The following is a 22,902-nucleotide window of genomic DNA, read 5'->3' as shown; positions in this document are numbered from 1 at the left end:
TACATAGTCCTTTTCCATTCTGTAGCTGACCTGCCCAGGCCTGCCTGATATTCAGCTTCTCACTCACTCACTCACTCACTTACTGTAGTTTGGATTTGAATTTCCCTGATGATTAGTGATGTTGAGCATGCACCTGCTAGCCATTTGTATGTCTTCTTTGGAAAAATGTCCATTTAGGTTCTTTGCCCATTTTTTTAATTGGACTACTTGTGTTTTTTATATTGAGTTGTATTAGTTCCTTATATTTCTTATATATTAACCCCTTATCAGATATATGTCTTGTAAATATTTCCCCCATTCTGTATGTTGGTTTTCCTTTTCTTTTCCTTCTAAGAAAGATATTTTAATTATTTTATTACTAATACTTTATTATAGCTATTATTCAAGCAAAGCATTTATTTTGAAATTAAATAAATCATGCTTTTCAAAGTACAAAAGAATACTCTTCTATCTGTGAAATGTGTTTACAGAAAAGTAGGTCATTAGGTCCTTCATTGTATAAAGAAGCTTTTACTTTTTCTCTGCTCTGGAAACAAACCTCCAAAGCATTGGTAGGTAGAATAGTGTCCTTATGTAGAAATCATATTTAATGTTGACTGAATTAAATAAGAAATATTTATCATATACTTACATATGTCTTAACAGATATCATGGAAAATTCGAAAGTGTAACAAGTAAACTCCTGCAGATAGTTTACAATCTCAAGTGGGAATGAATACTTAATTTCATTATTTGGATAATACTTTGGTTTTTCATTTCATTTGTCATTTCTTTTACTACGCAGGAGCACTTAAGTTCGATATAATTAGTTCCACTTGTTTGTTTTTGCTCTTGTTTCTTAAGCTTTGACTGTCCTATCCATAAAATCATTGCCAAGACCAATGTCAAGGAGTTTTTCCTTGTGTTTTCTTCTAGGAGCTTTATGGTTTGAGATTTTACATTTAATCTTTAACCCATTTGAGTTACTTCTTGTGATTGGTGTTTGATAAAAGTCCACTTTCATTTTTTTACATGTGAATATCCAGTTTTCCCAGCAGCATTTACTGAAGAGAATCTTTTTTATCTATTGAGTATTTTTGGCTCCCTTGTCAAATATTAGTTGGGCACATATGTATGGGCTTATTTCTAGGCCAGACAGGGCCACCAGCTTGGCCCTGTAGTTGCACAGAGCAACTGGCTAGGGCCTCTGCTCCACCTCCTTTCAGAGGAGGATTGTAGTCAGCGAAGATCTGAGTGCCAGGTGTATAAGCCCCACTCCTCTGTTTCTATCTGATCTCCAGTGGTCAAGCCTTACAGATTCCCTTAGTGATTCCTATGAGGTGACACTTCAGTAGACCTCCTGGGAAGTGCCTCAAAATGCTGAAGGAGCTGGATGTTCATCTTGGGCTCTTTTTTCCACTGGAGAAACCTAGGTTCAGGGGGTCAATCTCAGCGCAATGCTGTGCTGTTCTTGGGGGGGATGGAATGTATTAAGAGGGTAGCCACTATTCTTACTCTTGTGGTCCTTTTTGGTCTTTGTGGTCCAAGAGGGTGATTCAGCCTCACCCCCAGGTTCTAGGATTTTCACAATGGTGTCTTATCTATGGATAATTACCAGTTGGTCTTCTTGTGAGGGAGACCAAAGTTGAGAATGACATGTCAACATCTTGATGATCTCACTTCTATGATGACATTTTTATTAACAAAATTTGAGCTGTGATAACATCTTAAATTGGAATACCCACATTAAGTTACAACTTATTTAATAGCACTCCACTTCATAATGTACATTCTAGTTTGTGAGCTATCTTCGAAAGCAATTTCATATTTTCAGTTAGGATACCTACAAACAAATGTGATTCTCCTGAGAAATGCAGCTGCCTCCTCTCTCTGTCTCTCTCTCTCTCATGCTGCATACACGTGCTCATGCTTCTCTGCCTTCCTTCTGTCCCTGTGCATTTCTCACCTTTTTAGTGATCTTACCATATGAGATAATTATCTATTTACAAAAGTCAGAACTATTTTCACAGATGAACATCTAATCTGTTTTTTAAAAACCTCTATGGGGAAAAAAAAGGTTTTCAGTATCCAATTTTACACTTCAAATGGTTTTTGCTAGCAACTTTTCCTCTTAATAAGCTAAAATAAATGTTGATTCTGATTTGTGACAGATGGTTCATCTCTAAGAACCCATAACAGTGATTTCAATGTTTTAAAAAAAACTTGCAAAAATCGGTACCACAAGAAATTCATCCAGACCTATATTCCACAATCTTCTTCTAAATTGATGTATAAGTACATATTCGTATTTGAATGAAGCAAAAATGACTTTGATCTTATAAATAAGACTCACTACAGGTTTCTCCGCCAGAGATTATGTCTCTCTCTGCATATAATTTAAATTGCTCCTGAATGTAATTCAAGACTGGTTCGTGATATTTTATTAAGTAGCTAGACGTTTTGTGGCTATTAAAAATCAGCATATTCCTTTTGGATTACTCTTTAAGTTGTTATTAAATGAAAAGAATAGTCTTTAAGGTGTTATGTTAATCCTTTTTAAAAAGAACGCTTAATGTTTTCTACAATGTGAATATTGCTGGTTATCGCTGATTAGCAAGCATTGTAGCTCACCAGCATCTCATTTGGTTTTCATCAACTCCAATTCTAAAAAGGGTCTTATGGGGAAAAGTTGAATAAAGAGGCAGTGGTTTACAGTAAATAGCTGGAAATAGGAATTGGTTCTGTTCGCTCAACCTGTTACTCATTAGAAGGAGATTAGGGATAGAGAACCAAAGAGAAAGTGAAGAATGTGTCAAAGAGGTGAAAAACAAAGGTTAATTTTTTGACCCTAAAAATAAGTTCTCAACTGGAAATTAAATTTACCTCACATAAACCATTTGGTTTGGGGGCAGGGGGGCAGGTTGTATGTTTATTTTCTCTAAGCAGAGTCACCTTAAAGCTCTCAGCACTTCTCTGTCACATGGAGTGATCCACATCTAACTCAAGAACTAGCTGACTGTTGAAAGAACAGTGTCCTCAGCATGAAAATCAGGAGGAAACAGGGGAACCTGGGTGGCTCAGTTGACTAAGCATCCAACTCTTGATTTCGGCCCAGGTCATGATCTTGTGGTTCATGAGTTCATGCCCCGCATTGAGCTCTGTAATGACAGTATGGAGTCTGCTTAGGATTCTCTCTCACCTCTCTCTCTGCTCCTACCCTGCTTTCTCTCTCTCTCTCTCTCTCTCTCTCTCTCTCTCTCTCTCTCTGTCTCTCTCTTTCAAAATAAATACATAAACTTAAAAAAAATGAAAATCATAAGGAAAGTGTTAGGACTCTGAATATGCCATCATGTTTTATATGTGTTGTGTCATTGGAATAAGAGAAAGGAACAGAGTTTGGTATCTAAAATTTTCACTCGGTTCTTTAAAATGTCTCTTGCCCAACAAAATATAGGTCTGGAATATAGTGTGGCAAAAACAACTTGCTGATTATTTCATGTACTCTCTTATGCTTCCCAGCCCTTTTGCAATTGGGGGCGGGGGGGTGGGGGGGGGTGGGATGTGACTAGTTCCAGCCAGTGGAATTACACATGTATGTCTTTTTCAGAGCAAAATGCTTAATTGCCAGTGAAAGATTTTATGGAGCCTTCTTTGCCTTTCACCTGGATGAGGAAAACCATGTGTTCTAGATGGTTCATGTGTAAGGTAGTAGGGGCCTCTGTCAGCCAAAATCCCTGAGTGACTGTGAATCCAAGGCACTGCCCAATCTCAGCTTTGCACTGGATCTGTTTTGTGAACAAGAGGAAAATATTGTCAGGTTAAGCCACTGAGATTTTTGGGTTAATTCATTACTTCTGTATATTACAACAAAACTTCAAGAATAATGAAAGAACTGCAAATAAAAGGGAGTTGTTTTTCCTACCTGCCCCTCCCCTATAGGAACACAGTTTAGAAAGAAGAGCCAGTCTGACGTCATTAGGTTTGCATGACATATGAGCAAAATGTTGGTGATGAAGGTCAGAAATATCACCAAAGACATTTACATATGTATACATTTTCACATCTACACATATAAACGTTTTTTGAAAATACCCTAAGTATGTTATTTAACATAGAGCAGTTGAAACCAGAATATATCACATTTTCAAGTCTCTTTTTCTGAGTGAATGAAGGTCTTATCCACTAATGTGTAACTGTCCTTGAAGACATTATGTTTAGGTGTCTATCTCCAACATCATTTGACAGATGTGATTAATTAAGAGATGTCTAGAACTGTTATTAAACTCAAAATATACAGGTAAACATCCAGAGAAGGCTTTCCAGATGGTCTTTGGGGAGTGTAACATAAATTCTTCATGAAAAAAATTTGCTCTAACATCAATCATCTATTCCTGACTAATAAGTGCATCCTTTCCCTTATCTCAATTGTTCTATTAATAATTTGCTGCCATGTCCCTAAATTCTCTTAGTAGATGTTATTTCTTCAATGTTGATATGATTTATGATTGCAAAAGGCAGTTTATAATATTCTGTAACTAGTGGATTAAAACACCTGTTACATTTTGGGTGATGCAAAACTCCTAATTGCATACATCAGAAGAATAAATGGATGACTATAGGAACATAAGAATAATAGATCTAAAAATGCTGGTACTCTGAAAACAAAATCCTTGTTCTAGTATACAGTGCAAACTATACAGTACCACAGTTGTCTAGTACAGAAGATATCATCTGAAATTATCTGAGTCAAACATAATCATAACTCTCCCTAGACTTTGGTGATTTGGTAGCTCTTAAAGGCAAGTTTTCTACTATGTAGAGAAAAAAAAAAAAACGTCTTCAGTAAGATAAAGACAAACAAATGCAATAGAAATAAAGTTTTAGTTGTACAAGATAAGTACATTCTAGAGATCCCCTGTACAATATTGTGCCTATTGGATATTGAAAATGTGGTTTCCTATGAAGGCTTTTAAAAAACAGATTAGATGTTCACCTGTGAAAATAGTTCTGACTTTTGCAAATAGTTAACAATTTGTGTTATACATTTAAAAATCTGTTGAGAGAGTAATCTCATGTTAAGTGTTCTTCCCATAGTTAAATTAAAATTTTGAAAAGCTAATATACCTAAAGAAACTGGGCTGAGCGTTTAAGGAAACTTTGAGTTCTTTGTTCCATTATTACTGAGGCCTACGTGTATCCTTGTTCTTGGATTCCAGTATCCCTGTGCAACTCAGATTTTAACTGGATCACCTGCCCCTTAAGAGCTAGCTAATGGACTTGAACCCCAATCCACGATTTGTGGATAATTCAGAAAACTTACCCAGATTTCTGTTAATCCCTAGGTATTGGGAGGTGGGGGATGGAATGTGGAAGTGGCTTACATTTTCATGGTCATTTTTGGCTTTTGCTGAATTAATTCTATTAATTTTTTTCTGATTGATGATGATCTTCTCTGATTTGTATGAGTCCTGTCATGGAATTTAGCCTCAGTCTCGTTCTGTAATTCTGTAAAACAAGTAAACTTCAAAACAACAACACAACCACCGAGTTTTCTGCCTCTCAAACACAGCATTTGTAGGCATGACAGATTCTACTGAAGATTTGAAGAAGCCAGAATAGGATTTACAATAAAAGGTGGAAACAATGAACTTTTAGTATTACATTTTTGAACACCCCATTCCAGGATTTTCCCCAGTAGCCCTTTTTCCCCATTTGGAATTCCAGCTTTTCATTATCATATGGATTCCTTTCTTCCTCTATCCTATCTTCCTCTTCTCAACATCTTCAGGAGCACTACAAATTATTGTCAGAGTATGGCTTTGAAATTCAACTCAAAGCCCAGATTTGCATATTCAAGTCCTTCCAAGGATTCAATAGAAAAGAAATTAACTTCACAATGCCCACCCTGCTTACACAGCAGTTTAGTTAGCAATTTCCCTATCACTCCTATAATAAATTTGTCTTTTTGTTTGTGCTAAGTCAAACTTAAGAGTCTGAAACTCGCAAATCAATGCATAATGTACTGGCAACAACCAATGTGGATTAGTAAAATATCTTATTTATACAATATTTCAGCAAAGCTTTTTACTTTCATGTATGCATTGTTCCCCTGAAGAGGAAGGGCAATGTGGACTGTCTTACACAATAATTTTATTAAATATCTTTACCTTCAGATATATAGGGCACTTCCAGCCAGGGTTATACATGTAGGCAAGCGGAGCTCTTTAGAGACACGCTTTAATTAACAAGTATAATAAATGTTGAAGTAGATAGAAGTGACATAATTAAATTGTGTGCTTCTAGATGGCTTTAAAAGAGTTAGATTTTCTGCAATATTATTCACTAAGTACTCCTTTTGTGGGTAAGTCTATTTTTCATGGAGAATAAAAAAGTAAAGTCGAAACAATCCAAACTCAAACTACCACATTCCCTGAGCTGTTAGTAGTCTAGATAGGAAACACATATTCTAGATGTCTGTTAGTATTTCTCCATTGGACTTCCTCAAATAAGTAATATATTTCTAATTTGAACATCTCCAAAATCTCTGTTGTATTTGTTTAAATACCCAAATTGTTAGTTAATTAATATCTCCTATGTAAGATGTGTTAGCAGTACTCAATCCTTTCATTTCAAACTCTGCAGTCTCACTGAAATTAAGAATTAAATACATGAAGAGAGGTAAACAGAGACTAGGGCACACACTTGAAATCAAGGTAGTGACCTAATCAGCACAAATGAGTGCATTTCCCCTTGAGGCCCTTTCTCTTCAGTTTAACACCCCCAGGTATCTGCCATCTGTGTCCACCTTTCCTTTCCCTTGGAGAAGTGAAGAGCTTCTCCAGCAAGGGCAACATTTGAAGCTTCCAATTCTTGGATTTATTGTTACAATTAGAAACAGATTCAGAAATCAGAGTACAGAAGCAGATATTGTATGAGAGCTCTGGCAAACACCATGATGTGGCCTGCAGATCCCCCTTAAAAGACCCACTGCCCAGCTGTGAGGCATGTGGTTAGCTGTGGACCTTCAGCTCTTAACGTCTTCAATGTCTGCCTTAGCTTCTGATGTAATATTTTTACACTGGCTGTCAGCCAAAGACTGATTAAATCTAGGTAAAGGACAGGACTGCACCCAATCAGCTTTCCTCTGACATATCTTTACTCCTGAGTGCCCTACCAGGCTGGCAGAGACATTCCTAGTTCTTCATGGTATTACCCTCCAATAAAATTTTTGTCCCAGCATCTGATGTCCAGATCACCCAGTGGTCACAGCTGGTACCAGGAATGGTGTGAGAAGGCAGGCAATAAAATGGGGTCTGAGACTGTCACTCATTCCTAAGCCGGCAGTGTAGATTCCACCCTGAGTGGCGAGTGGAGCATGGACAGACTTTGGCACAAGGGAGTATTCCAGTTGTTAAAACCTTTACCTGTTGCCACCTGGCAATGTGTCCAGGGAGGGCTATACCTTAGTGTTGAGGATTTAGGCATTTGAACTATACGGGGAGTTAATAAATGTAAAGATAATGGAATTAAATAATTTTTACTAAGTTCATCACTGCCCTAAAAGTGGGTGATGAAGAGCTCAGAGAAATTAACAAATAACTGAAAGCTGAGTGTAAGAGCAGGAGAGTCTATCTGGTAGCTAAAAAGCATCCTTCCACTCATGCAGCTGGCAAACAGAAAAAGATGAAAATCAAGGTCAGTCTTCAACAGTCAGAGTTACTGAGCTTCAAAGATGGTTGAATGTTCTATATAGCACGAGTTCTCATACTTATGTCAGATCTTAGGATTCTGTCACATGGTATAGGAACATCTAAGTAGGTACCCCTGAAGATTTTGAGTCCCCACCATTCTGAGTATACAGAATGGTCCCCACCCTTCCATAGTAAGAACTAGCTCTCCCCCCACATGGAAAGATAATACAGAGGTTTCTTCCATACAAGGCAACAGTTTCCCTCTCAGTTTTCCTGACCTCTACTCCTGACCAACAGACTTATAGTAAGTGTTAAGACACAATGTTGCAACTGAGGAAGTGTTGGCACCAATGAGGGAGGAAACAGACTGTATCCCAAAGGAGCTATGATAGGTATCAGGTGTGTACCCAGGGGCCAGGGAAGAACTTGTGGCACTGAACAAAGCAGGTGCTCCATCAAAGGGCTGGACCATAAGTCTGGATCAGGAAGAGTTCATTGACTTGGAGATGGGACTTAATATTCCAGTGAAAAGCCAGGGGATGGTATGAATTTGCTGTTAGGATTTCTAGCAGAAACCAGAAAGCAGTCACCCAGGGTGAGTGAGGTTGAAATGTTTGAATTGCTGTGGCAGACAATAGAGTAGGAGATTAAAAACTCAGTGATTTAGGTCTGCTGGAACAGTTACGTTAATGAGACCATAAGACCGAAGAGAAAACGGTGTTCTTTGAGAAGGCCTAGAGAACACACTATTTACCAAGACCATAAGGAACGTGCTGGTATGAGCGTCATTAGCATCATAAAATGTTCAGTGGTAATTCTTTGTAGGCCAGGGCTGATGATAGAGGCTGTCCTAGAAATAAGCTTGCTGATAGCAGTAGGACCCTGATGCAGTAAAAGTCGAGTGTGTGACTTAACTGCCAGAAGGCAAAGGATTACAACTATTGTAATACACAATAATATCAGAGTGGCATCCAGGAGTACTAACCAGTAAAGAGTTATAGAGATGGTTAATAGAACATGGCCTCCCCAAGAACCAGTGCTCAGCTCTCAGTATGGCACTAGTCCTTGAGGGATCAATAACCGCTTGGCAGAAAGATGGCTACATTGGGTCCTTTCTGTTCTAGAAAGGGCAATAGTTTGTTAACACAGGCATAGATAACTATTCTGGTGATAGGTTTGGCTTTTCTGCCTGCAGGGAATCAATCAAAACCACTACTCTGGAGTTTACTGAATGCCTGATCCCACCCAAGATGGGCATCTAACCAGGATGAGGACAGGTGTGATCCTTTAAGGTCTTGCTTTTAATATTTGTTAGGTAGAACTGAGCTGTGGTCAGTATAGGCTGACTGTTCTGAGGCAAGACTCTTCTGCATACTATTCGCAATGCCCTATGAATCGTGACGTTTTGTATGTGGCCTTTGAGAACAGGCGCTCTTCCCAGCCCCATCTGAGCACCAAGCAGAGTTACCTCTATTCTTTCAGTATTGTTCTTTCCCTGGCCCTGGGAAGTTCCTTCATACACTGGTGCTGATCTGTACTCAACTGAACATTCTTGAGGGGCTTTTTGAAGATCTCTGGAATTCTCTGCTCAGCTTTCTCCTCTCTCATATTCTGTCCTGCAAACTATAGCCACTCTGGCCTCCCCACACTGTCTGCTCCATCTTCTTAAGTGGAGTCAGCCAGCTTTTGCCTGGGTTCTCCAGCTTGAAAACTCAAGGCAGTATGCTGAGATAATTATATGACTTATCTGTTGCTTGTTTTTCAAGGATTATTGTCCTTTATTGGAAACTACTGTGTATGTATACATACATACATGTTTACATTTATCACTCCCATTTTATATTTCCTTTGTTTGTTTGTTATTTCAGGGAGTAGTAGAAACCCAGTCCATCTTGGTCAGAAGCAGATGTCTTCTCACATTTAAATACTCTGTAAGTATGAATTACCAATTAAATTGGTAGTCTTAAAGATGTTCTGTTATCCGTTTGTTAGAGTAACTCTCTAAAGATCACTTCCTGATAATATCATCAGCTGTTCTGCCTTTTACTTTAAGATGAAAAGTGAAAACATTAAATCTCTCTAGGTACACATCAAGAGATATTTTCACTACCCCTTATATTCAAGCTGTCCTCTTTAAATATTAAATATATTTTTATATTTTACTGCCCACAGCACATGCTACCTTAGGAAGGGTTACTTATAGAATTATTTTTAGTAGGTCTACTTTATTCAAAAGAGAGGAAAGGCATTTCCCCAAGGAATATTTATAAATATGTTCTCTAAGCCAGGGCAGTAATAATTCCAAAGCTTCTGGCTCAGTGTGTAAATCAAATATGAAAATCCATAAGAACTTTTGAGACCTTTTGCTGTGGGCCTTAATTCAAGCTTTTCAATAAAGCTGGATTTAACCAACTAGCACTTAGGTTTAATTCAATTAAACAAGTGTATATTGAGGATCATTTTGTGCAAAGTCCCAAAGTACCATGAGGAGGAGTGGACAGAGCCAGTCCTGTAAGTGCTGACATGATTACCATAGGGACATATTCTTTAGGTAAACTTCTATACAAATCAACACAGGAAATGCCATTAGTGGTGGTCCCAGTAAACTCTCACCAAGGATCCAATGAGCTCTCATGAAGAAATGTAAAATTTGGAATATGACTTACAGAGTTTCCACTGGAAATAATAGGACAAGGCTGTTGAGAGAGTGGGATCAAAATCAGCAAAGACACAAATGAAAAATTGAGCACATATTTAATAAATTCAGATTGGCTAGGGTGAGCCATGCATGTGTACATGCATGAGAGTAAACTGAAAAACTGGGAGCTGGATCCTCTTTGTTGAAGGCCTTTGTTGACAAGCAGAGAAGTTTCTGCCTGATGACAATAAGGTGCTTCTGAAAGGTTTTGAACTTAAGAATAACTGTCAGCAAAATAAATAATATACAATGATGTACATAAAATAGTGAATTAGGGAAATGGGGCATTAAAAGGATATAGAAGAGATAATCAGAAAACAGAAAAATTAGAACAAAGCAAAAATGTTTTACAGAATATTTTTAATAATATGCTGCTTTCTAAAACGTTTTATTTATTTTGAGAGAAAGGGGGGGGTGGCGGGGGGAGTGTGGAGGAGAGAGGGAAAGAACGAATCCCAAGCAGTCTCCACACTGTCAGTGCAGAGCCCAACATGGGACTTGATCCCATGAACTGTGAGATCATGACCTGAGCTGAAATCAAGAGTTCCAAGCTCAACTGACTGAGCCACCCAGGTGCCCCCATAACATGATGCTTTTAAAAGATAAATAAAATTCTGAAGTGGAAGAAACAACATCAGCCCAGAAAGGAGATTCAAAGGAAGAGTAAGAGTGGAAACTCATCTCTAAAAATTCTTCATTACAGAAAGTGGAGGTGAATTTTTAGAAAAGAAAATATAAATGCCTAACAAATTTGAAAAATGCTCAATTTCAGAAATAAATTAAAACAATAAATTCCACTTTCACTTTTAAAATTATCAAATGTCAAAGAATGGCAAGATCTAAAATGGTTAAAGATGCCTTTAGGCACTACATACCATGAGGCTTAAATTGTTTAAATCCTTGTCCTCGTAATTTCCCCTTCAATGACTCTATCCTAATGAGATAGAAATTCAGAAAATAAGTTATGTGCAAAGACAGTAAACACATTATTGCTTGCATTCTTAAAGCAGTAAAAATAATTTTAGTTGCTCAAGCAAAGGAAAATAATACTTTGAACCATGAAGGAGGTCATGTTTAACCCTTACGCCTACACCTCAGGAAGTTATCTACCCAGCCCCATCCATCTAACCATATTTCAGTAAATTATAATCTATACCACTCTTATATTATCATGGAAGGGCATTCCTTTCTCACAAGACTACATGATATGAAGCATAATGACTTCCTGACACCACAGATCACAGCACAAACACATGTATAAGAAATACAGAAGGGAAAATGATGTAAAAAAGAAATGAATATAAAATGAATATAAAATTACAATTTTAAGGAATTTTTTTTTAGAAAACCCTGCAACTTAAGACCTACTAATGTTATTTAGACATTCTTCTTCTTTAAAAAATGATGGGAACATAAAAGTAAATTAAATATGATCTTCACCTTCAAAGAACACACTGCCTAGTGAAAGCACAAAAAAGTATCTGTGAAAATATAATTGAATAGGTCAACCTCATTGGACTCTACTCAAATGGTCTCTGATCTACAAAATATCAAAAAACATTTTAAGCAACTTTAAATGAATAATTTTCATATGCTATTAAAAAAATCAGTTACTTATAGCTTAGAACTAAAATTAGTACATAACTCAACTTTATTGCTAGTTACATTGCTAGTTTATTGTGTGTGTGTGTGGGGGGGGAACTTATTTACAAGTGATTTTAAGTCTAGTTCTCAATATAAATTGGTGAAGAAAAAATGATTTTTTTCTTTTAGAATACTATTTTTCTTTAGAATACAACAGATGGAATTTTGAATTTATTCAAGATTTACAGTATCCTATTTGTAGGATCCCTATGAGCATATCTATAATTGAAATTGCAATCTTAGGAAATATGTTTTAGAGGAGGTGTTTTAATTTATTGGCAGGCTAATAATGTTTAAAAAGGTGGACTAATTTGCTTTTCCCTGTCACAGATAGACTTTTTAAAAAGCAGAATTTGCTGATAGACTTATTGCTAATATTTTAGTTGATACCAAAACAAGTTTATAAAGTTAAATTACTATTGCTGGAATAACTGAATGTTGAGATACCTACTACATACAACATCATAAAATTGAAGTGCTTATATTATAAAAGTTTAATACCAACATTTTGTAGATAAACTATACCATAAAGAGCTAACCAGTTCTTGAATCTCTCTTTGTGTTTCTGAACCCATATATTAAACAGTAAAAATACTGTTATGTTATCTAGGTTAGTTTAAAAAAATTAATTAATATTGACAGTTGAATTTACTATTTGAAACATCATTCTGATTAACATTCCATACCTAATACTTTCTATACTAGCACAAACAAATAAACAGAAAATTATATATATAAGACTATGGAAACTTTAAAACACTGCTCCTTAATTATGGATCTAAAACTAGAAGTGTTTTTAAGACAGGATTTTAGTTCGAAATCTGCTTTCAAGCCAGGAGATAGTAAATGACTGTTTCAGAGCCACAAAGTTAGGAAGTGCACAAGAAGAATCAAGATTGTTTCTTTATTCCTAGTACAGTATTATTTCCACAACATCATCATATCTCCCAGAATTACGAAGGAACTTAATTTTAGTTTCTTTCATTAACCAAACATTTTTCATTGTTAAGCTAGATATTTAAAAAATTATCTAGAAGGAAATGATAACGTTAATACCTTATTACTACTTATTACTCCTGTAATTTCTTATGTTATAAAAATACATCTCTTGTCTAAAAAAATTAAAAAGCAGTGTTTTAAGCAATTTTAAATGTAAAAAGACACATGTGATGATACATTATATGTATATAATATGTACATATTATATGTATTTAAATATATGTATATATATTTAAAGATAACACATTGGGGGTATCCGGGTAGCTCAGTTGATTAAATGTCTGACTCTTGATTTTGGCTCAGGTCATGACCTCACAGTTCATGGGTTTGAGCCCTCTATCCTGCTCCGCGCTGACAGAGCCTGCTTGGGATTCTCTCTCTCTCTCTGCCCCTCCCCTGTTCGCTCTTTTTCTCTTTTTCTCTCTCTCGAAATAAATAAATAAACTTAAAAAATAATAATAAAGCATATGGAAACTTATTCAGTGGAAACTAAGGATAAACACTACTGTAAACATTGACTATGTTTACCAATAGTTACTATATATAGTCAACATTCATAAAATTCAGAGAGGATATTCTCCAATACTGCATTATCTATCATGTCAGCTAATGCTAATAATAATTAGGCACAGGGAAGAAGGCTAGATTAAAAACCTAAATTACAGATGCCATCTGCCAACCAAATTTGGTTTGAGTAGAATATGTGAAAATAATTTAAATTTTTTTAACGTTTATTTATTTTTGAGACAGAGAGAGACAGAGCATGAACGGGGGAGGGTCAGAGAGAGAGGGAGACATAGAATCTGAAGCAGGCTCCAGGCTCTGAGCTGTCAGCACAGAGCCCGATGCGGGGCTTGAACTCACGGACCACACCTGAGCCAAAGTCGGCTGCTTAACCGACTGAGCCACCCAGGCGCCCCTGAAAGTAATTTTAAAATGATCATCCAGAAAACAGTGAAAGAGATGTAAAGGAGTCTTTTTTTCACAAATGTATTCTTCTAGTTTGGTGTACAACAAATATACCTCATTTCTATGCCTCTAATACAGTTTAATTTATTTTCAAAAACCACCTAATATAATTGTTGAATTTCAGGATTCTATTACTTATTCATAATTTTAAGGATTTTGATATATATTCAATTCATTTTATTTAGTTATTTGAGGATGTTTATTTTGCTATGCTTTATTTATTTTTATAATTTTATTAATATTCTATTCTGGATTAATCATAGTAGTGTATATATGCATACATATACACAAAGAATCTCACTAATTTGGAAACATGTTTAATCCAACAGGTTTTGAATTATCCCGAACATTTATTCTTCCTTCTTACCAAAGAGCCATATAATCCAATAGAAAGCTGGACTAGGTCCTTTCATTGACCCTACAGGAAAAATATTATTTTGCCCTGAATTAATAATTCCCAGAAATTAGTGATATCAAGTAGTTCTTCCTCTTCTGTAGATATTTGACAGTAGAGATATTCTTTTCTAATGCAGGTATAAAAGTGGGGGGAAAAGCCACTGTGATCTCCAGGGCATCCCAAACTTTAGTGTGCATATGAATCATCTGGAAATCTTGTTAAAATGCAGATTATGACTCAGTAGGCCTGGCATGACCCTGAGATTCTGCCTTTCTAATCATGGTGATTCCACTACTCCATAGGCCACACTGAGGAGCAAGAAGTAAACCAGTTTTCTTCTTTTTTTCTTTAGCCCTTTCCCAACGCATGTGAGTTTCAATAGCCCTAGAAATGTATTTCTGACATTATTTAGTTAGGAATCAGAATGCATTAGAGAAAATAAACAGCTGTCTTCCATCCAGTGTTACAGTTTTACTTTAAATAAACCTGGAATCAAACCATTATACCATATTTCAAGTTATTATCAGTTAAACAGGTTTTTCTTGACTGTCTTGCAATTTAAGCACCATTTAAAGCCTTCTTTGGGAATATAAATTCTAAAATCAAAAAAGCTGACTTAATAATGAACTTTTAGAGCAATGCCCATTTATAAATTTGGAGTCCACTGTATTTTATAAATTCAAACAATAAAAATCCACATGCATCAAGAAAATATCACAATGGTCCAGGTAAAATGCTACGATATATGGTAACTATTTAAAAATATAGCCTTGAACTGTATGAAACATAATTTATTTGTATAATATAGAGAAATTATGGAAAATAACAAAGTTATAAAGTGAAATACTGACAGTTTATCAAATACAATTTATATAGCAATAGAATATATATCGTGTTTCTAATGCATATTCTTAATGTGTTTACCTTAGTCAAATATATTCATTCATCAAATATTTATTGAATACCTCCAACCTAGACAAAGGGATATAAATAAGAAGGCATAGCCCAGAATCTCTAGAATAAGACAGTTTAATAAAAAGCTTAACACATAGTATCAATGCAACATGAGAGATTAGATCAGTATGAGCAATACAGGTGGGAATAGTTCTGCTTCCTAAAGTCAGGGGAGTTTTCATTGTGCAGATAGAACATAAGCAGGATCTTGAAAAACAAGCAGTTTCCTTAATTGAAGGAAACCATATGCAAATATGGAAACCATATTTGCAAAGGCACAGAGACTGGAAAGAGCTTTTAAGTATGAGCAAACAAGTCAGTGAGATACCATCCCTGGGCACGTGAGGCAGGCTATGCTGAAGGAGAAGGCAAGAAAGGTGGATTATACCAAAATTAGAGATCTCCGCCAGGTCAGGGAGCTGAGAATCCACGCTCTAGTCTGGACCATTAGTCTTCACACTAGGCAGTGTACCTCCTGGATTACACAAAGACTTTCCAAGGGCACACAAACAAAATAATCAAAGCCATATATACTCTTTCCTAAAAGTGATCTGAGAAAGAGACTAAATAAAGTTCGTGATAGTTTTTCTACTCTTTTCCCCCTATTCTAAAAGAAAGGTATCCACCTAGATCTTAATGGAGTTCATTGCCCTAAGGAGTAAAGCTTTCCCTGAATCAAACAGAGGTGACAGTTGATATAATTCTTTGTTGAGAAAGTACCTCTAATATTGCATAATAAAACTGGTAGAAAATCATATGCTTTTCATTTCTTTGCTTTCAAAATATTAAAAGGTAACCTAACTGTGTTGTCACATGATAGATCATTAAAAATAATATTTGGTAGTAGATTACCATACGATTTTTGTCATGTAATTCTAAGACTCTATACAATCCCAAATTGAAGGATATTGCTAAGAAGAAGAAAACAAAATACTTCTATTTCCATCTAATCTTGTAATAAATTTTCTCAGTATTTCTATATACAAAAAAAAGACCTTACATGCTAAGTAATTTACCCGTGACTATATGAAATAATTGATAAAATCTTTATAAATCCCTAAAAGATACAATTGCAATATTGCAATAATATTAAGTAATTATTAATTACATCTTTTAAAGCTTGAGCACTTCTTCCCTGGTAATTAAGAGCACTAAATGTTTATAGGATCAGATATAATTTTCAGAAATACAATTCTAGAGACAAGGATCAAATGGAGAAGTGGAAAATAGCTAGAATATTCTTGCAATAACTCAGGTGAATTTTATACAGACTTTTTATTATGGAATTCAATAATAGTTCATTGAATTAAATAAATTGCTTGACTATCTTATTTATCCTAGTAATCTACTTTTTTTCCCTGATCTGATCAATCTTATGACAGAAAGATTGGGACTGTTTGCACAAACAGTCAGATAAAAGTACATTAGTAAAAACATTTTAACTCAGTAAGGACTTTTTGGTCATTAAAAGGATCCAAATACTTCCTTTAAAAAGAGTGAGAGTCCAATTGATTTGGGTTTTTTTCTTCCTTTCCCCCTTCCATTTGTTGATTACATGACATTCAGATTTCTAAGTCAATGCACATAGTTTTCCTTTTGTGAACTTGTCTTAATAAAATGTCTTCTTTTTCCCTTCAAGTTTCAGTGTGGAAAAGATTTCATCAAGTTACTAGTACAGTAAATGGTATAGTAATTTGTCTGTATAATTTAATATCTACTGATTTGCATTTAAACTATCTGATAAATTATTTGCTTTATTATATAGTGTCTATAAAACAGTACTCAGTGGTGGTATAAAACCAGTGGCAATGGGAAACTGGAATAGAGCATATGAAGTATTACTAGCCTGCAACAGGTAATGAGCAGCTAGATTGCTAAAAATTCTAGGCTTGCTAACAATTTGCATATATGACTAATTTAGGAAATATATAGTTGAAGCAATTGCCTAAATTTCAAACATTCCTGTGAAAGTCAATAAAAAATTACTTATTGGGGTTTGTTCCACAATGCCTGCTTTATTACTGTGTGGTTTGTGAAGAAACTTTTCCAAACAAGTTGTCAGTCATGATATAAATTCAGCTCCATTTGAAAAAAGTTATCCTCAAATGATTGTAAACTTGGAGAGACTAATTGAGTAAATCAAAAATCTGCAGCTGAAATATGCATGACTGAGAATATTACCATAAGTTATATGTATTGACATAAATTAGTATTTTTTTGGCATGGCAGAATTGCTAGGCATTATTTAATTCAAGTAAAAGAGGGAAAGTAGATCTCCTACTAGTAAACTTTCACATACAAAATGACAATAACTCTATAGAAGATGAACTCCATACTGATTTTCTGCTGGATACTGTTCCAGTTACTCTCTCAGTAATCTCAGGTGCTCCATAAATATTGGTTACCTTGAATTTTCAGTGAAGTTACACACCACATGTAGTTGTCTGCCAGACACCCTCACTCTTTTGGCTGATACCACTGATGAAAATCACGACCATGTATTATACCAGTTGGGTTTTATATAGTGCATCCATAGAAACAGTCCCCCAACCTTAATTGAAATTAACTAGAAAAATATCTAATTAACTGGAAGAATGTTCAAGTTCATGTGCCCTAAATCCTGACCAGTAAACCAGATTAACCTCCTAAAACTCCTAAATCAATTATTAACAAACTGCTGTAAGAAGATAATTACCGTAAGTATTTACATAATACTCCCAACTTAAGTGCTTTCATATCTCTTCTTTCATATACTCAGAGGTTTTGAGAGCACAAAAAGACACGTACCTTCCTCTCTCCAATCATAAAAGAATAAAATCAATTTGTAGTCACTGAGGACCTACTCTTTACCTGGCTCTATTAGCTACTAGGAACTCAGTGACAAGTCATAATTCCTACCATCTTGTCATTTGCATCATAGCCCCCAAAGCAGAAAATAATTAAATATTAGTTGTTGTAGTCATAGTGATTATTACTACTATAAAAGACTAATGTTGCCATAAGAGTGGATAACAAGGCACTTTGTCTATTTGAGTAATCATGGAAGGTGATCTTTGGGCATTCCTGGAACTAATTAACTGCTATTGATGTCTGATGGATGAGAAGTTGGCATGGCAGAGGGTGGGGATGGAAGAAGGCTGTACAGGGAGCATTCCAAGTGGAAACTGAGACACCGTGTGATACAATAGTCCTACATTATCAATCCCAGGACCGAAGAGCCATTTCAAAACCATGTAAGAGAATGTACAATTATATTGTACATTAGATCTATCAAAGTTGTGCCTGAAAGAACTGGAATAAGATAAAATTTTGTTTTTACAATGAAACAATTGCTTCTCAAAAGTTCTTTTTGCTTGTCATTAATGCTAATGCATCTATGACTATTAATCTGTCTTTGTAAACTGTATATAATTAAGCCTTGCACTCTATCTGGCAGCTGTTATTCACATACAACTTCCACAACTGCAATTTCAATGAAGTCTTTTTTTTATAGTAATTTGTCATTGTTCACTTAATCTCCAATGAAAATGATGTATACAGGAAGAATAAGAATAATCAGCAATCATTATTTTCACCCTTTAAGGTTTGAAAAGAAACTTTTTAAAATGAATGTAAGAATAACCCAATTATTACAATTGTGAAAATATAATCTTCTTTGAGGCCTGTTTAATACCGATGGAAAGGGGGCTTTTAGGGAATTTCTAACACATAGGATTTTGAAAACAGAATTAAAAAATGTTTTAGTAAAAAGATTTTAAATACTGAGAAATTTTCAGATGTAACAATTATTCTTTATAAAATGTTCTGAAATTCATTTACATGGTGTATCAATTTTATGAGAGCAAGATAAACCTGAAGTGAACAAACAAAAACCAAACTTATTTACAATCTGTTTTCTCCAGATAGCTATGTATCACAGAAATATGATTGACAATATCACAAGTTTCAAGATATTTAATTTATCTATTCTTCTTTCATATACATCTATATCATTACTTATTATACTCATATACAAAATTACTTTTAAAATATCTATACATTGTTAAACTAATTTTTTATAAGGATTGAGCTTCAATGAATCAGGTATTTTATTTATATAACACAAAAAAACTGGTTTGACTTGTTTTTTAAATTGATATATATCTTTAAGAGTTTCAAAATTCAATAACCTCACTGATTAATGTGGGATAAACAAAATATATGTCTTAATATATATTATTTAGTGACTCTTTTTTTTTATTATGAAATTTATTGTCAAATTGGTTTCCATACAACACCCAGTGCTCCTCCCAACAGGTGTCCTCCTCAGTGCCCATCATCCACCTTCCCCTCCCTCCCACTCCCCATCAACCCTCAGTTTATTCTCAGTTTTTAAGAGTCGCTTATGGTTTGGCTCTCTCCCTCTCTAACTTTTATTTTTCCTTCCCCTCCTCTATGGGTTTCTGTTAAGTTTCTCAGGATCCACGTAAGAGTGAAAACATATGGTGTCTGTCTTTCTCTGTGGATTTATTTATTTCACTTAGCATAACACTCTCCAGTTCCATCCACGTTGCTACAAAAGGCCATATTTCATTCCTTGTCATTGCCATGTAGTATTCCATTGTGTACATAAACCACAATTTCTTTATCCATTCATCAGTTGATAGACATTTAGGCTCTTTCCATGATTTGGCTATTGTTGACAGTGCTGCTATAAACATTGGGGTACAAGTGCCCCTATGCATCAGCACTCCTGTATCCCTTGGGGAAATTCCTAGCAGTGCTATTGCTGGGTCCTAGGGTAGATCTATTTTTAATTTTTTGAGGAACCTCCACACTGTTTTCCACAGCAGCTGCACCAGTTTGCATTCCCACCAACAGTGCAAGAGGGTTCCCGTTTCTCCACATCCTCTCCAGCATCTATAGTCTCCTGATTTGTTCATTTTAGCCACTCTGACTGGCGTGAGGTGATATCTGAGTGTCGTTTTGATTTGTATTTCCCTGATGAGGAGCGACGTTGAGCATCTTTTCATGTGCCTGTTGGCCATCTGGATGTCTTCTTTAGAGAAGTGACTCTTCATATTTTCTGCCCATTTCTTCACTGGATTATTTGTTTTTTGGGTGTGGAGTTTGGTGAGCTCTTTATAGATTTTGGCTACTAGCCCTTTGTCAGATATGTCATTTGCAAATATCTTTTCCCATTCTGTTGGTTGCCTTTTAGTTTTGTTGATTGTTTCCTTTGCAGTGCAGAAGCTTGTTATCTTCATAAGGTCCCAATAGTTCATTTTTGCTTTTCCTTCCCTTGCCTTTGGGGATGTGTCAAGTAAGAAATTGCTGCCCCTGAGGTCAGAGAGGTTTTTTCCTGCTTTCTCCTCTAGGGTTTTGATGGTTTCCTGTCTCACATTCAGGTCCTTTATCCATTTTGAGTTTGTTTTTGTGAATGGTGTAAGAAAGTGGTCTAGTTTCATCCTTCTGCATGTTGCTGTCCAGTTCTCCCAGCGGCATTTGTTAAAGAGACTGTCTTTTTTCCATCGGATATTCTTTCCTGCTTTGTCAAAGATGAGTTGGCCATACTTCTGTGGATCCAATTCTGGAGTCTCTATTCTATTCCATTGGTCTATGTGTCTGTTTTTGTGCCAATACCATGCTGTCTTGATGCTTACAGCATTATAGTAGAAGCTAAAGTCTGGGATTGTGATGCCTCCCGCTTTGGTCTTCTTCAATATTACTTTGGCTATTCAGGGTCTTTTGTGGTTCCATACAAATTTTAGGATTGCTTGTTCTAGCTTCGAGAAGAATGCTGGCACAATTTTGATTGGGATTGCATTGAATGTGTAGATAGCTTTGGGTAGTATTGACATTTTATCAATATTTATTCTTCCAGTCTATGAGCACTGAATGGTTTTCCATTTCTTTATATCTTCTTTGATTTCCTTCATCAGCTTTCTATAGTTTTCAGCATACAGATCTTTTACATCTTTGGTTAGGTTTCTTCCTAGGTATTTTATGCTTCTTGGTGCAATTGTGAATGGGATCAGTTTCTTTGTCTTTCTGTTGCTTCATTATTAGTATATAAGAATGCAACTGATTTCTGTACATTGATTTTGTATCCTGCAACTTTGCTGAATTCATGTATCAGTTCTAGCAGACTTTTGGTGGAGTCTGTCGGGTTTTCCAAGTATAATATGTCATCTGCAAAAAGTGAAAGCTTGTGGGGTGCCTGGGTGACTCATCAGTTAAGGGTCCAACTTCAGCTCAGGTCATGATCACACAGGTTGGGAGTTCAAGACCCGTGTCAGGCTCTGTGCTGACAGCTCAGAGCCTGGAGCCTGCTTTGGATTCAGTTTCTCCCTCTCTCTTTACCCCTAACCCACTTGCATTCTGTCTCCATCTCTGTCAAAAATAAATAAACATTAAAAAAAAGTGAAAGCTTGACTTCATCTTTGCCAATTTTGATGCCTTTGATTTCCTTTTGTTGTCTGATTGCTGATGCTAGAACTTCCAACACTATGTTAAACAACAGTGGTGAGAGTGGACATCCCTGTCATGTTTCTGATCTCAGGGGGAAGCTCTCAGTTCTTCCCCATTGAGGATGATATTAGCTGTGGGTTTTTCATTAATGGCTTTTATGATGTTTAAGTATGTTCCTTCTATCCCAACTCTCTTGAGGGTTTTATTAAGAAAGGATGCTGAATTTTGTCCAATGCCTTTTCTGCATCAATTGACAGGATCATATGGTTCTTTTCTTTTCTTTTATTAATGTGATGTATCACATTGATTGACTTGCGAATATTGAACCAGCCCAGTAGCCAAGGAATGAATCCCACTTGATTATGGTGAATAATTCTTTTTACATGCTGTTGAATTCGATTTGCTGGTATCTTATTGAGAATTTTTATATCCATATTCATCAGGGATATTGGCCTACAGTTTTGTTTTTGTTTTTTTTGTTGTTGTTTTTGTTTTTGTTTGTTTGTTTGGTTTTTTTTTTTGCTGGGTCTCTGTCTGGTTTAGGAATCAAAGTAATGCTGGCTTCATAGAATGAGTCTAGAAGTTATCCTTCCCTTTCTATTTTTTGGAACAGCTTGAGAAGGATAGGTATTATCTCTGCTTTAAATGTCTGGTAGAATTCCCCAGGGAAGCCATCTGGTCCTGGACTCTCATTTGTTGGGAGATTTTTGATAACTGATTCAATTTCTTCACTAGTTATGGGTCTGTTCAAGTTTTCTATTTCTTCCTGTTTGAGTTTTGGAAGTGTGTGGGTGCTTAGGAATTTGTCCATTTCTTCCAGGTTGTCCAGTTTGTTGGCATGTAATTTTTCATAGTATTTGCTGATAATTGCTTGTCTTTCTGAGGGGCTGGTTGTAATCAATCCATTTTCATTCATGATGTTATCTATTTGGGTCCTCTCCCTTTTCTTTTTGAGAAGCCTGGCAGAGGTTATCAATTTTGTTTATGTTTTCCAAAAACCAACTCTTGGTTTCATTGATCTGCTCTACAGTTTTTTTAGATTCTATATGGGTTATTTCTGCTCTGATCTTTATTATTTCTCTTCTTCTGCTGGGTTTGGGGTATCTTTGCTGTTCTGCTTC

At 35.7% G+C, this 22,902-nt stretch overlaps 1 pseudogene; it reads right to left on the bottom strand.

Annotated features, from left to right (window-relative positions):
• LOC125153917 (golgin-45-like) overlaps positions 1-22,902 on the bottom strand; it is a 56,211-nt pseudogene that overhangs the window by 4,120 nt on the left and 29,189 nt on the right.

Source organism: Prionailurus viverrinus, chromosome A2 (genome assembly GCF_022837055.1).
Source record: "Prionailurus viverrinus isolate Anna chromosome A2, UM_Priviv_1.0, whole genome shotgun sequence".
NCBI lineage: Eukaryota > Metazoa > Chordata > Mammalia > Carnivora > Felidae > Prionailurus > Prionailurus viverrinus.
This window is presented reverse-complemented; position numbering and strand designations above follow the sequence as displayed.